The following is a 14649-nucleotide window of genomic DNA, read 5'->3' on the forward strand; positions in this document are numbered from 1 at the left end:
ATTTTGTATAAAACGCGATTTGATTTTCCAAGCGTGGACAAGTGACTCTAAACAGTCACAAGAGGAAGAACATCTATTATACTAGCTAGGTTACATCTCTGACTAGAATTCAGCAAATCTCAAAAAAGTGTAAAGTTCGTAATAAGGGTGGGCATGATAGGTGAAATTGTTCGGTGATGGTGCTTGGGATGTAAGTACTTGTTTGCTTTATGTTTTGGACAAAATAAGTATAATTGTCTTTATTTAGTTTTAGTTTTCATTTATCTTATGCTTTATGTATTGGACTGATAATACATCTTTCTCTTATAGAGCCACTGAGGATCTCGAATCGAGTTGAGGCATGACAAACGAAAGGGCTGCAATTGCATGGAGGATATGACAATTGCAGGACTACATTTGTACGGAGGATATGGCAACTTGCAGGGCTTCATTTGCATATATGCATAAAGGATTTTTTGTGTTGACTAATTTTTGAAATTTTGGATATATGTAAATACCCTTTTTGTAATTGACTTTCAGGGTTATGTGAATACTTTCAGGGTTATGTGAATATTGAATAGTCATATAATTTTGCGGACATGTAAAGGACCTATTTATAGGGGCATGTAAAGACCTAATTATAGAGACATGTAAAGTATCTATTTTAGGGTCATGTAAAGGACTTATTTATGGATAGTGGAATCCATTTATAATGAAATGTGGGTTTACTTGGATGTGACCTATTTATTGGGCATGTAAAGTACACTTTTTTGTAAATGCCTTATTTTTTTTTATGACATTTATGTATGCAATGTGGGTTTACACGGATAGTGAAATGCATTTATATCCAGATAATTCCCACTTTACTTTATTTGGAATGTTGAGTGTTTGATAGCAGGTTTGTGACAGTGCACCACGACTCTACTATAACTGTGATGGACTTTTCCCTCTCTTCGACACTCTAGGCACTGACCAGAACCCTCATGGAGGATTTCTAACTATCACTGACATAGCAGGTCCGTGACGACCTTTGCCCTCTCTTCGACGCTCTCGGCACTGATCAAAACCCTCCTGGAGGGTTTCCAGACATCACAGACATAGAGCAGCCAAGCATATTTTTGAAACCTTGCTAGCGAGATAGGCTGTAGGAACAATGCATCTCACACAATAAAGCAAAAGAAAAAAGCTTCACTGAAAACTCTCCACCTTCTTAGGGCCATATCCATATCAAGACATGAAACGTGAGCAACACCAAAACATGATGTGGTATCAATGTAACCGTGATACCATATAGAAATAAGCAAATGTCGAACCTAAAGATCCAGTACTCATTGCCTTTACAAACAAATAAAAGGTCAAAAGTAATACAAAAATGGCCACTCTTTTAAAACTTGCCAAATTTACCATTAGTTCTAAAATTCAGTAACACTGCTCAACATATACAATGCTCCACTAATTGTGGCGCTACGTATTGGCTAAAGTTTCTGCACCCTACTTCCCCTTACCTTTCTCTGACCACCATCTGGATTGCTGATCTCAACTCCATGATCTAAGCATCTTCGATGGTGCAACACCCATTCAACCTCCACCATTAGAGCAGACGTAGGAACGGGCTGTGTCGAGATCTGATCCTCCGATCGGGAGCTACTTTCTCCAATGTCCCCAAGTACATCATCATTTACATAGGAATGGGCAGTGTGGGGATCTGATCCTCCGATCGGAAGCTACTCTCTCCAATGTCCCCAAGTACATCATCATTCACATTGTCATCTTGAGGCTCCTCTAATGGAATTGGACAATACTTTGATAGGTATCCGAATGCCTCAATGTCCAAATCCCAGGCCTTGGATCCGATACCATCTCTTAAGAGCTGTGTGCCACTACATTATAAAACCGAATGTTAATTGGCAAAAATAACACAATAATGAATACTACAGCAATTCAGCATTAATGATGGGATGTGGTGTGGGTGATCTATCACATTGTCTTCACCTTGGTAACCTCGATGATTATATTTTGGAGTCCTTAGTTGGTCTGCCCAACCCTTCTAAACGCATGAGTAAGGGTCTTGTCCAACCCTGCTAATCTCACCAGAAGATAATAGAACTCGCCTATATTAGGAGGCTGCACTTCAAAAAGTGTAACATTCAAAAAATAAGTTCATTTTACTTTTATACATAAAATGAGGCTAGAAAATCATGTTATTCTAAATCCAAGTTAATTTGCTTAAGAAATTTTTTTGAGAAAGTAATTTTCCTAACAATTGTAATATACATTAGAAACAAATCCAAGATCATATGTTCAAAAAGTAGCTAAAAGCTTACAAATGAAACTAATTATAGCAATCAAAACCTAGAAACTATTTATTGAAGTCAAAATTTCTAAATTTAGGAAGAGAAAAAAGTATCACATGCATACCAACAAAGAGTGTTTTGTTTTTAGGAACCAACAAAGAGAGTACTATTTGCGAGAGAGAGAGAGAGAGAGAGAGAGAGAGAAAATAGTACTAATGATAGTAATAATAATATCAACTCAGAATCACAAACGTTCTACATCGATGCATTTTAGAGAAATTGATGCTTGGAATACGATGATTTGGGGGTGTTTACGTTGCCAAAATCCTGAAAGTTCCATTGGGTATTTTAGTAAATTGGTATTATCCAATGCCAAGCCAGATTCAATAACTCTATCAGTCATAATTTCAGCCTGCCATGATTTAGGGAACCCAAACATTGGAAAGTCTATTCATTGTTGGGGATTCAAAAGAGGGTTTGGGAATGCTCATATTTCTCTGTGTAATTCACTCATTTCATTTTACTCGAAAATCAATGATATTGAATATGCTTGTGAGGTCTTTGAAGGACTGGTTATTAGGGACTTGGTCTCTTGGAATTCAATAATCAATGCTTTCATAGAGAATGAAAGACTTTCAAAAGCTTTTGGACTTTTAGACGAGATGGAATTAGATGGTTTCAAGCCTAATTCGGTTATTGTGGTGACTCTAATTTCAGCTTTCTCAAAATCAAAACTGTTGGAGCATGGCCAGTTTATACATGGATTTGTGACTCGAAAAAAATTCCATTAGGTATTTTAGAAAAATGGTATTATCCAATAGCATGTCAGATTCAATAACTCTATCAGTCATAATTTCAGCCTACATGATTTAGGGAACCCAAACATTGGAAAGTTTGTTCATTGTTGGGGATTCAGAAGAGGGTTTGGGAATGCTCATATTTCACAGTGTAATTCGCTTATTTCATTTTACTCGCAAATCAATGATATTGAATATGCTTGTAAGGTCTTTGAAGGACTGGTTATTAGGGACTTGGTCTCTTGGAATTCAATGATCAATGCTTTCATAGAGAATGAAAGACTTTCAAAAGCTTTTGGCCTTTTGGAGGAGATGGAATTAGATAGTTTCAAGCCTGATTCAGTTATTGTGGTGACTCTAATTTCAGCTTGCTCAAAATCAAACTGTTGGACCATGGCCAGTTTATACATGGATTTGTGATTCGAAGAGAATTGGGTTTGGATTTGACTGTGATTAATAGTTTGATAGGCATGTACACAAAATGTTTTGATATAAGATCAGCAAGGTTGCTTCTTGGAAAGATGGATGAGAGAGATTTGATCACATGGAACACCATGATTGCGGGGTATTCAGATATTGGCTTTTCAAGAGATACTGTGATTCTTTTTCGAGATTTACTGAATTCTAGTTAGAGATGCAACCTAGCTACTCTAATAGTTGTTCTTTTTTCTTGTGACTATTTAGAGTCACTTGCATTTGGGAGATTAATCCACTCTTGAGAAATCAAATCGAGTTTTTCGTAAATTGTAGCTACCCAAAATGCCACCGTCTTCATGTACATAAACTGTGGAGATTTAGAATCTGGGTTATCAATGTTTGAGGATATTTTTGTGCGAGATGTGGTTTCACAAAACACGGTTATAGTTAGATGTGCACAAACTGGATTTTGCAAAGAAGCCTTGGAGACCTTTGACCAAATGCTTCTTATACCTATAAATCCTGACCCTATAACCCTTGTGAGTTTTTCTAGTGCTTGTGCGAGCTCAAACTTCTAAACCGAGGCATATGGGTTCATGTATATGTACTCAAAACTAGACTGGAATTCAATCTCCCTCTAATCAATGCATTACTATCTATGTACTACAAATGCAAGGATATCAAAAGTTCAAAGCTTACATTTGGTAGTATCCCTAATCAAAGAAATCTATGCTCATGGACTTCAATGATCTCTGGTTATGTACATAACAAACAACCCCATTAAGCCAAAGAACTCTTTTATCAAACACAGGTTTCGAGCCAAATGAGATGACCCTAGTTCTCTCCTTGCTCATGGAACATTTTCCGAATTGCAAATAATATTTGCAATAAAAAATGGAACAAAATCATAGAAGAAACACACTGATTTTGTATAGGCTTGCATGCAAGTTTTGTTGCTACCTAGAGGCCATGAATGGAGTGTGTCAGAGAAGAGAAGCTTGTTGCAAACTCAAGTTATGAGATATGGTAAAAAGAGAAAAAAAGAATAATAGAAACATGGTATTGTGACTATCCTATGATCACTGTAGGGCTCTTATAGAGTTAAGAGGCACGTCCCTGTACTCAACTCACTAAAAGGCATAATAGAGAATCAATCATTGCTAGAATACTTTGATAACTTGCCTGTTATTGAGAACCCGACCCGAAGCGACATCAAATCATAGAACTCATTGTGAATGTTCCAAAGCAAAAAGCAAAAAACTTGTGTTAAAATGGTACTTCTAAATTTTCTAAAAAAAAAACAAAAAACAAGCAATCGATCTGCAAAAGAAAAACAAAAAAACCACTTCAAAATTTCGCGCTACAATCACTTCAGGACTATATCAAAAATGAAAAAAAACAAAAAACAAAAGAGAAAGGAACTAAAACCACCGATTTGACCCAATGAATGATAAGTAAAAAATCACAAAAATCAAACCAAAATTAAAAAAATAATAATATAATAAAAAAAATCAATTTCTATCAACAAGTAGAAAGCACAAAAGAATGAGCATTATTCACAAATTTCATTTTTTGGATATAATTACAAACTACATCTTTGTTTTAGACATCAAAGAACAATATTGGTGTTTATTGGTGATAAAGATACGATTTAAACTATGATAAACTGTAATCACTTAAATGTTTTTTAACCAAACCCAAAATTTCCTATCCCATATATAGTTTTGTCTTCCATTTTCATTTTGTCACTGTGATTTATGCTCCTTCTTTTGGTGATTTATTTTGAAAAAACGTAGGGTTTTATTTGAATATATGATTTTGGGATCTACCAAAAAAAATTGGGTTGGTTTTTGGAAAAGAAAATTGGGTTTTATTCTTGATTTAGGGTTGGAGTTTATTCAGAAATTGTGGGTTCGATTTAAGCAAAAAAGAAAAAAAACATAAATAAGGATAAGATTTGAGGTGCACTCACCTGAATTGATGCGAAAGAACTTTTCGTGGCGGAGCTCCAACTTCTGTGGCTGCCAGGAAGGTCAAGAGGGGTTTGGTGTCGTCTTTGACAGTCAGGAAGATTGAGAGAGTTTCGGGGGTGCCTTTGGCAGTAGGAGAGAAGAAGGGTGTATGTGGCAAGAGAGAGCAAGCAGAAGAGAGGGGTACGGGTTCGTCTGTGGCAGAGAAGAGAGATAGCGAAAGAGAGGGGTATGAGTTGAAATAAATTTGGGTTTGAAGCTTCTGGACCAATATTTTTTGCTCTCAAGTGGGGGTTTTGTTCGATCACCGCCCTACATTTCATTAAATTGAAATAGGCGATGGATAATAGAGAGGTGAAATCTATTAGTTATGTGGCCTTTCAAAGCCTTAAAGCCAATAATATTACGCTCAATGAGAGTTAGAGAGAGTTTTGAGAGTGTGAACTCTCGAGGAGGTGTGAGGGACACCTTGCAATCAGGACTATATTGATTAGAATGCCTCACAGTTGATATGATTAGCCAGGGCTTAGAGAATCCAATCGAGAATAATAGAACCCAAGTATTTAAAAGAGTATTGACCCTGTATGGAATGGTCGGCTCATGGGACATGAGCCTATATATTGACACAAGATCGTTCCATTACATGTTCACCCACAGTCGTATGGGGAAGCCACTCTTCTATAGTATTATCCGACTTAGAAGAGCTAGTGCACATTTGTTTTGAGAGGACCCTGTATTTGAGTAGGAACATGTCCCACTGGGGTGTACCAGTAATCCATTTAACCCCCGATGATGGGAAGCTCTTGGTCAGCGATTTTGATGTGACCAATTATGTATCCCTGCCATAAACTCTGGAGCATAGGTCTACTGAGTCGGTTTGAGACACCGGTGGAATATCATTTTGGTTAGCCCAATAGAAGACTCTGACTAGTGTTATAAGCCTAGAGATATAATTTGACTTTAGCACAAATTAATCTAAAACTGATGAGAAAAGATTTTATATTGATGAGAAATTGTGTAATAATATTGAGAAATCATTTAGACATTTTTTTAGATTTTTGAAGAAGTTTTTAGATTTTTTTATACAATAAAAATATGATTTTCAAATTTGTTTGACGTAAATACCAAACAAGGACATTCTATGAGGATGCCACATGGATCCCAAATGGCCATAGGGATGCCACGTGGCACCCCACCTCCCCACTCATGGATGACATCATGCTGATGTCATATCCATGTGGGGACCTATTTGTCAGTAATTATTTTTTTGGTATTATGTTATAACATGTTATCTTGTTATTTAAAGTGTTATATATTGTTATGACTTAAGTTTGATTTAAGTCATATGTTTTTTTTGCTCATATGTGTCATTTTTTGCATGTATGAAGTCATAAGATCTTGATAATTAATTTAATTCATATTATTATCCATATATGATTTTGTAGCATGTGGGTATATCTTATGTGGTATCACTTTATGGGCTTGACCTAGGTGAAAATTTAGTATAGTTAAAATCATATTGGTGGTATCATAAGATATTTTATTCACATATGTGGATGTCCCATATTACTTATGTCTATGTCCTTATATTTTATTGATTCTCACAAATTATTCAAAAATCATGGGCATAAGTGTAAATATGAATTTGGACTTAATGGGAAATAAAATATGGAGCTAAGAGCTTCAAGGTAAAACCTAGGTTTTGAGGAGTGAAGAGCGTCAAAAGCTCATCAATTGTTCTTTATGATAAGATATGGATGAGTGGCTTGAATAAAAACCTCTCATGTGCCATTGATCTAAGGCATCAAGGATCAAGATCAAGTCCATCTTTATGATTTAAGTATAAAAGTAACTTATGGGATTAATTATAACCCCAACTTAAGTATTCACTTCAAAGAGAGAGAGAGCCCCCTTGACAAAAATGTGGCCACCCATGAAACTATCTTCTTCCTTGAACTTTCATTTTGAAACCCTTCCATGAAGTAGTCCCTCATTTATATGATCAAGCTTATACTATTGCTTTATTAAGGTATTGATTTTTTTTCGTATATTGTTAATTCTTACCTTATTTCCATTATCAAAGCTTGCTGTAACTCTTAATTTACAGTAGCTTTCTTCATTTTTTGGTCATGAAAACTTGATATTTGAAGAATCCCAAAGCAATAATGTAGTCGATACATATAGTATGTGTAGACTAGCTTGCTTACTCCATGATCTTGAGTAGTTTCAACTTGATTTTCTTGATTTTATTTTTCTGAAATTTTTACTAAGAATATACAACTGATGAGAGGTTTATTTCATCATATTTGAGCATAAGAAATACATTCTTGAGTTCTTTTTTTTTAATGTTGAAAAGTTTGTGTGATCCCTTATGGATCACATGGTGTAGTTTCATCATAACTTCCTTATTTTGTGTAGTATCTCTCTCTAACTTTGAGGGGCTATTTTAATACATGTATCTCTCATGATTTGATCATCATTAAGTGAAATAAAAGTGATCGTTTACTTCCCATTGGATTGATCTTCTTGAATTATTATTATCAGCCGTGCCTTAGACAATGAGACAAAATTAAGTCCTCAAAAGGCCCTTTCGTGGCCCGAGCACAAGGGGTTCGAACCATAGTTCCCCCATGTTTATTTACATGTTATTTTAATATATTTACAGTTATTAAATAGATTCATGATTGATTAAATTGAGTATGTTGTGTGTATATTGAAATTGTTCTTTAATCTTGCGATATGAACTTTAATGCTATCATTATTGTTTATGCGAATTGAAATCCTATCGAATTATTATGATCTAGTGTATAATGTGTATGAGACATTATAATATATGATAAGGATGAAGAATGAATATGAAATTATCATAATTTTGATATCATGAGGAATTGCGAGTGCGAGTCATACAATATGTTGTAGAGAAGTACAGTGTAAATATTTCAAAATTGTATTGAGCTAATTGTACTTTTGCGTAAGGGATTTGTAAGGGACATATTAGGGTTGAATTTTACTATTCAAATGTGTATAAACCATGTTTGTAGGCTGGAATATATGCATTATGGTTTTGTATTGAGATACTCATGCATTTAAACCCCTGAATTTTTATACAATGGAAAATTTTTAAAAGATTGCATTTCTAACCTATTGGTCTTATACCACCAACAAAATCATGGTTCCATATCGCCTATAGGCATTGGGAAGACTATATATATATATATATATATATATTGTCCAAATACTCTTTTCCGGAGGATGTGTACTAGCAGTAGTAATACCGTCCATATTGATATATGTTTTTTCTTCTAGAGTTTGAAGATTATCGAATGAAGGAATATTTATTTTATAGTGGAGACATATTTCTTTTAACCATATAAAAACTCCTTTTGCTTCCCTTTCTTTCTTGAGAAATTTGTTGTAATTTTTATGGAATAATTCTATTAATGATAGTGGTGATTCTTCGTCGTTGGCGTCAGTGTTGCCCCCCTGCAAAAATTCACAGGTAAGAAAATCAGGAAGAGAATTGGAAGACCCGGGAAGATGTTCAATAGTAAAATCAAAGGCGGACAGGATAGCCTGCCAGCGAGCAAAGATTTGTTTAGCAACAAGATTTTGAACATCTTTTTGCATAATATCTTTAGCTGCTTTGCAATCAGTTCGTATAAGAAATTGTTGGTTGAGAATATCACTCTGAAATTTGGTAACACAATGAACAATGGCTAGTAATTCCTTTTTAATCATAGAATAGTTTTTCTGGGTTGGGTTTCAAGCTTTAGAGGTATACCTGAGTAGTTGTTCTTAATTATCAATGCGTTGCTTGAGAATACCTCCCAAGCCTATGTCGGAGGCATCACATTCTATTATCTTGATAGCAGTAGGATGAGGTAGAGAGGCAAACAAGGGTTTTTACCTTTTGTTTAATTAGTTGAACTGCTTTAGTATGGATATTTGTCCATGGTAGAGGATATTTTTTTAATCTATCATGCAAAGGTTTAGCATCTATGGCAAGATTATGATAGAAATCACTTACATGGTTTAAGCATCCTAAGAACCTTTGAAGTTCTTTCTTATCGAGTATCTGATCAGGGAATTTATCAGCAAATTGTAAGGATCGATCTATGGGAATAATGGTGCCATGATGAATCATATGTCCTAAAAACCTAATATTGGTTTTAAATAAAGTTATCTTTTTTGCTGATACAACTAATCCAGCATTCTGAACTGCATGAAGAAAAGTACAAATATGTTTGATATGTTGATCTATGGATTCAGAAAAGATCAGGACATCATCAATATAGACTATCATAAATTGATAATAAGCATTAAAAACATCATTCATTATATTCTGAAATTCTGATGGAGCATTTTTTAAACCAAATGGCATTACATTCCATTCATATTGTCCAAATGGTACATTAAATGCTGTTTTATATTTATCTTGTTCTTGAATTTGTATTTGCCAATATCCAGATTTCATATCGAATTTGGAAAAGATACAAGCATTGGCTACTTTATCTAATAAATCTTTTTTATTGGGGATAGGATATCTAATCCATCTTAAAACTTTATTAAGAGGTTTATAGTTAATAACTAATCGAGGGACTCCCCGTTCTTTTTCAGCATTTTTATTGACATAGAAAATTGCACAACTCCAAGGTGATGAGCTTGGCCTTATTAGCTTTTTTGTTTGGAGGTCATTAATTTCTTTTCTACACATGTCTAATAAAGTAGTATTCATTTGTATTGGTCTAGCTTTTGTAGGTATTTGTTTTTCATCAAATCCTTGTTCATATGGTAGACTAATACTATGCTTTTTTCTTTCCCAAAAAGCATTGGGATGCTCACTACATATAGAGGTTTCTATCTGTTGTTGAATTGATTGAATCTTTTGTTGGATCAAAAGATCTTGTATTTGTTCTTCTATATACTTATATTAATTTCTTGTTTTAAAGTACAAAGAAATTTTTCTTTATTTTGTAACTGACTTTTGACATTATTAATTTCATTTAGTTTTGGTTTATGAATAAAATCAAAGTGTATTGGTACATTTTGATATTTCGAAGATATTCCTGTTTGATCTATTGATAAAGGATATAGAAGTGTAAGGAATGGGACCCCAAATATAACTGCTTGACTTAATCCTTTGACCATAATAAATGGTGTATTAATACATTGGTGGTTATTACAGACAGAAGCATTAGATATTTTGTAATTGATAAAGAGTCTACTCCCATCTGCTGTATTTAAGATTTAAGTTGTTTTATCAAAATATTTGGAAGGTACTAAACCTTCATTGATGCAATTAAGGTCAGCCCCTGAATCTATTAAGGCTGAAGTTTGAAAGCTATAATCTTTTGCTACAATTATCTTTACTTGAACAAACCATTTTTGAATCATAATTTTATCTATTAAATTAACAGAGGGAATTGTTACCAGATGAGGTTTGGCTTCTGAAGTTTCTGGTATATCTTCTGGTGGATCAGGATCATATGTCATAAGCTGATCGAATTCTAGTTCATATGTATCTGTCTCTGGTTGAGATAGATTTTGTAATTCTAAAGTCTTAATTCTATTTTTTAATTGATATACTTCTTTTTTAACTTCTTTGATTTCTTGCTTTAAGTCTGAAATAGAAGGTTCTTTATGTTGAGAAGTATGTTGTTCACTTACTCTTTTCCTAATGGAAGCAAAATTGTATTCATTAGGTGTTTTACTAATTAGAGGTGTTTTTGCTTTTGTTTTAGTTAATGTAATAAATTTAGTGATTACAGGTCTTTTTCTTCTGGATCTGTAATTTTTTCAATAATATCTAATATTAAATTATCTTCTTGAGTAAGCATATGAAGATTATGTGTAGGTATAGGGCAAGTACAATTAGTGTCTTTCATTGAATTGGATGATCCTGTGTTTGTTGAAGAATCTGAAGAATCAGATGATTCTGTCCATAAAAGGTCATCCTCTTGAATATGGTCTATTTGTGAGTCAGTGGAATCTGAAGATATTGAATAATAATTGATTATATTATATAATTTTGTTTTGATTGAATCATCTAAATGTAATGATTTTATTTTCTTTTTTAATTTGCATTGGTGTTTATAATGACCAACTTTTCCACATTTATAACATACTGGAAGCTTCTTTTTATTTTTTGTATTTGGAGAAAATTTGTTTATAAATTTTTGTTTAGACTTTTTATATTGTTTATATACTTTATTTGATTTGGATTTATATTTGTCTTTTTAATATTTTTTCTTTTTCTTATATAACTTTTCAGGCATATTATTCCTATCTATATGGTATCCAAATTGTTCATAGAAATCACCAAGTTCTTTACGCTTGGTAATTTGTTGTTTATCTAACTGTCTTTTGAGTTTAAAATCAGTACATAAAGCTAATCCTTCAGCACATATTTCTGCTGAGAGTTCTCTAAGTGTATAGGCTGAATATACTATAATTCCATTATGTTTCTTTCTAAGTCTGTCTTTGACTTTTTCTGCAAATAAGTAGGGTAGACCTGCAATAAACTTTTCTTTCCAGTGGTCTAATTGACAATCTTCTCGTATTAATAATCTTGAGAAAAAGACATCCTTATACCATTTATAATGGGATAATGTAGGACAACGAAGATTAGACAGCAGATCTTCTGATCTTGCTGCTAATAATGCTGTACTGCCGACAAAATGAAGTGTAATGGTATATATTAAAGTGTTTACAGCATCACTTTCAGTATAAATTATTTCTTGATTTTGTTCATTCCTGGCAGTCCATTGTCTTGTATTTGTAAGGATTCTATTTTTGGTTTCATCATCTACATAGAAATCCCACCATCCTCTTAACCAGCCAGTGAAACCATTGACTATTGCTTTAGCAACTTCTTGGTCTGTGTTGCCTGCCATTTTGTTTGCAGAGGCAAACATTGTCATGTGTCTCATGACATCTAATATTTTTAATTCAGATAAACCATCTATATTCCAATTAACTATTGATCTTCCTGAATAGGAAACAACTTGTTGTATGGCATCTTCTTCAAGTTGGACGTCAACAGGTGTAGATCTTTTATAATATGGTAAAACAGTAATTGGTTTCCAAGTTTTACCCTAGGTTATTCTATTTATATCAATAGGTGTAGTATCCATAAAAGCATTTTCTTGGTTTTGTATGGTATCTTCAATAATTGGTTCTTCTTCCTGGAGCATCATTGTTTCATGCTCTGGTATTTTTTATTTTCCTTTATCTGAAGATTCTGGTAATGGAACAGGTATATTTGGCATAGGAATACTGAGTTTGGGAAAAGGAATTCCTTTAATGTCTAATTGAGCTAGTTTGGCTATTAACTGATCCATTAAGGTTTTATTATTGTCACCAATATGAAATTTATTTTTATTAAGTTCTGGAGGTGGTTTGAACAGGACTGCTTTAGGAAGGGAAGGAGTCACCTCCTTTGATACTATTCTTTCTATTCGTTCTGCTTGTTTTCCTAAAGACTGCATATATAGATTGGTATAATTGTTTTGTTCCACAATATGGGGAATAAGTTCTTGTTTCTTACCGATTTCTTTGGGTAAGACTTTATATGGTGTGGCAATTATATCATATAATGATTGTGGTGGTTCTCCTTTACTTGATGGGGTTACTCCTTTTAGTATTATACTCTTTTCCAGAGGATGTGTACTAGCAGTAGTAGTACCGTCCGTACTGATATATGTTTTTTCTTCTAGAGTTTGAAGATTATCGAATGAAGGAATATTTATTTTATAGTGGAGACATATTTCTTTTAACCATATAAAAAATCCTTTTTTTTCTCTTTCTTTCTTGAGAAATTTGTTGTATTTTTTGTGGAATAATTCTATTAATCTTGGTTGAAAGGTTTGAAGATACCATTTTCTAAAATTTTGGTTTTTTAAAGAAAGATAATCTTTTTTAAGATAATCAATATCAATTTTCTTCTTTTTTCTTTCTAATTTAGCGGCTAAATATGCTGCTATATATTCATCATCATATGTGTTATTAGTATTTATCTCTTCTTCTATATCATATTCTATTTGTAATGTAAGTATTTGGAATTCCTATATTAGGTTCAGGAATATTTGTAGGAAGAACTACATGATCAGCCGTTCTTCTTACTCCTTGTAGTTGGAAATCTGAAGAAGGTGTAGGTTCTGAAGTAGAAGGAAGTATGATGACATCAGGAGTAGTATGACATGATTTTCTAGCAGGTATTAATAGTTTTTTATTTCTTTTCCTATTAATATCAATATCATCCTTGACTCTAGATTGTTGGAATTTTATTTCAATATTTCCATCTGGATGTTCAATTATTTGGTTTGGAATATTATCTAGGTGCTTCTTGGGGTTGGTTTGCATGTTGTAATGCCCAAGACTGAGGTAAAATAATATCGGACCAGGTAATTGTTTTGGTACAATTGTATATAGAATTTATTATAAAGTCATAAATACCCTTTGTCCTAATATTATGCAAGTGGATAAAAAAGATCAAACTATATTATTTCAAACAAATATAGAAAAATCACCTATTCACCAAATTACTTACCCAGAAGCTAATACATCGACTCCTGCTTATTCTCAAGCACAGTCCAAATCCAATCAGAAGCCTAATTTTCCTAGGTCTTCATACATTGAAATAGCCTACCTTATGGATATCACTATTGATGATCACCATATAAATATGGACCCATCAAACTTGCTCCATTATACTTAATAAACCATTTGAACCCAACCAATGGAGTCAAAACCAGATAATATTATGAAGCAATTCTCATGGAAATAGGATCCATCTCTGTTGTCCATTACTACCAACAAAATACTAGAGTCATTGCTTACTCCAAAATCCAGATTAAGAAATTACTCTCTTATGATGAGTGGGGTTGCAATCCTGCTCAAGGAAAGAAATTACATAATCTTGATTTTTCATACAAATATTATAAATATGCCGAATATATAAAAGCCTGGCATAAAATGTTTTATTATCAAAATCCAAACAATACTCATAGCTGGTATATCCAGTTCAGATTACCTATTTTCGAACGATTCCCTAACTGGTTTAAAAATTGGTTTTTAGTCTGGGGATCAACTACTTCAATTTTACCTCCTGCTTTCCAAAAAGTGCAGGAACAATTTGTGCAGTTCAATAATAGTGATAATAATACTGACAATCACATATACTTTGTGGCACTA

The 14649-nt window shown here is 33.3% G+C and overlaps 1 long non-coding RNA gene across 1 annotated transcript; it reads right to left on the reverse strand.

The window, feature by feature from the left end:
• Positions 1 to 1311: 1311 nt before the first annotated feature.
• On the reverse strand, positions 1312 to 6626 carry LOC110006686 (uncharacterized). The gene is made up of 3 exons (XR_002279839.2): positions 5460 to 6626; positions 1972 to 2103; positions 1312 to 1859 (listed from the first exon to the last, which is right to left on the reverse strand). It is a non-coding gene; the product is annotated as an uncharacterized LOC110006686 (long non-coding RNA).
• Positions 6627 to 14649: the final 8023 nt, after the last annotated feature.

Source organism: Amborella trichopoda, chromosome 8 (assembly GCF_054954075.1).
Source record: "Amborella trichopoda isolate Santa Cruz 75 chromosome 8, AtrichopodaSantaCruz75HAP2 v2.0, whole genome shotgun sequence".
Classification (NCBI taxonomy): domain Eukaryota; kingdom Viridiplantae; phylum Streptophyta; class Magnoliopsida; order Amborellales; family Amborellaceae; genus Amborella; species Amborella trichopoda.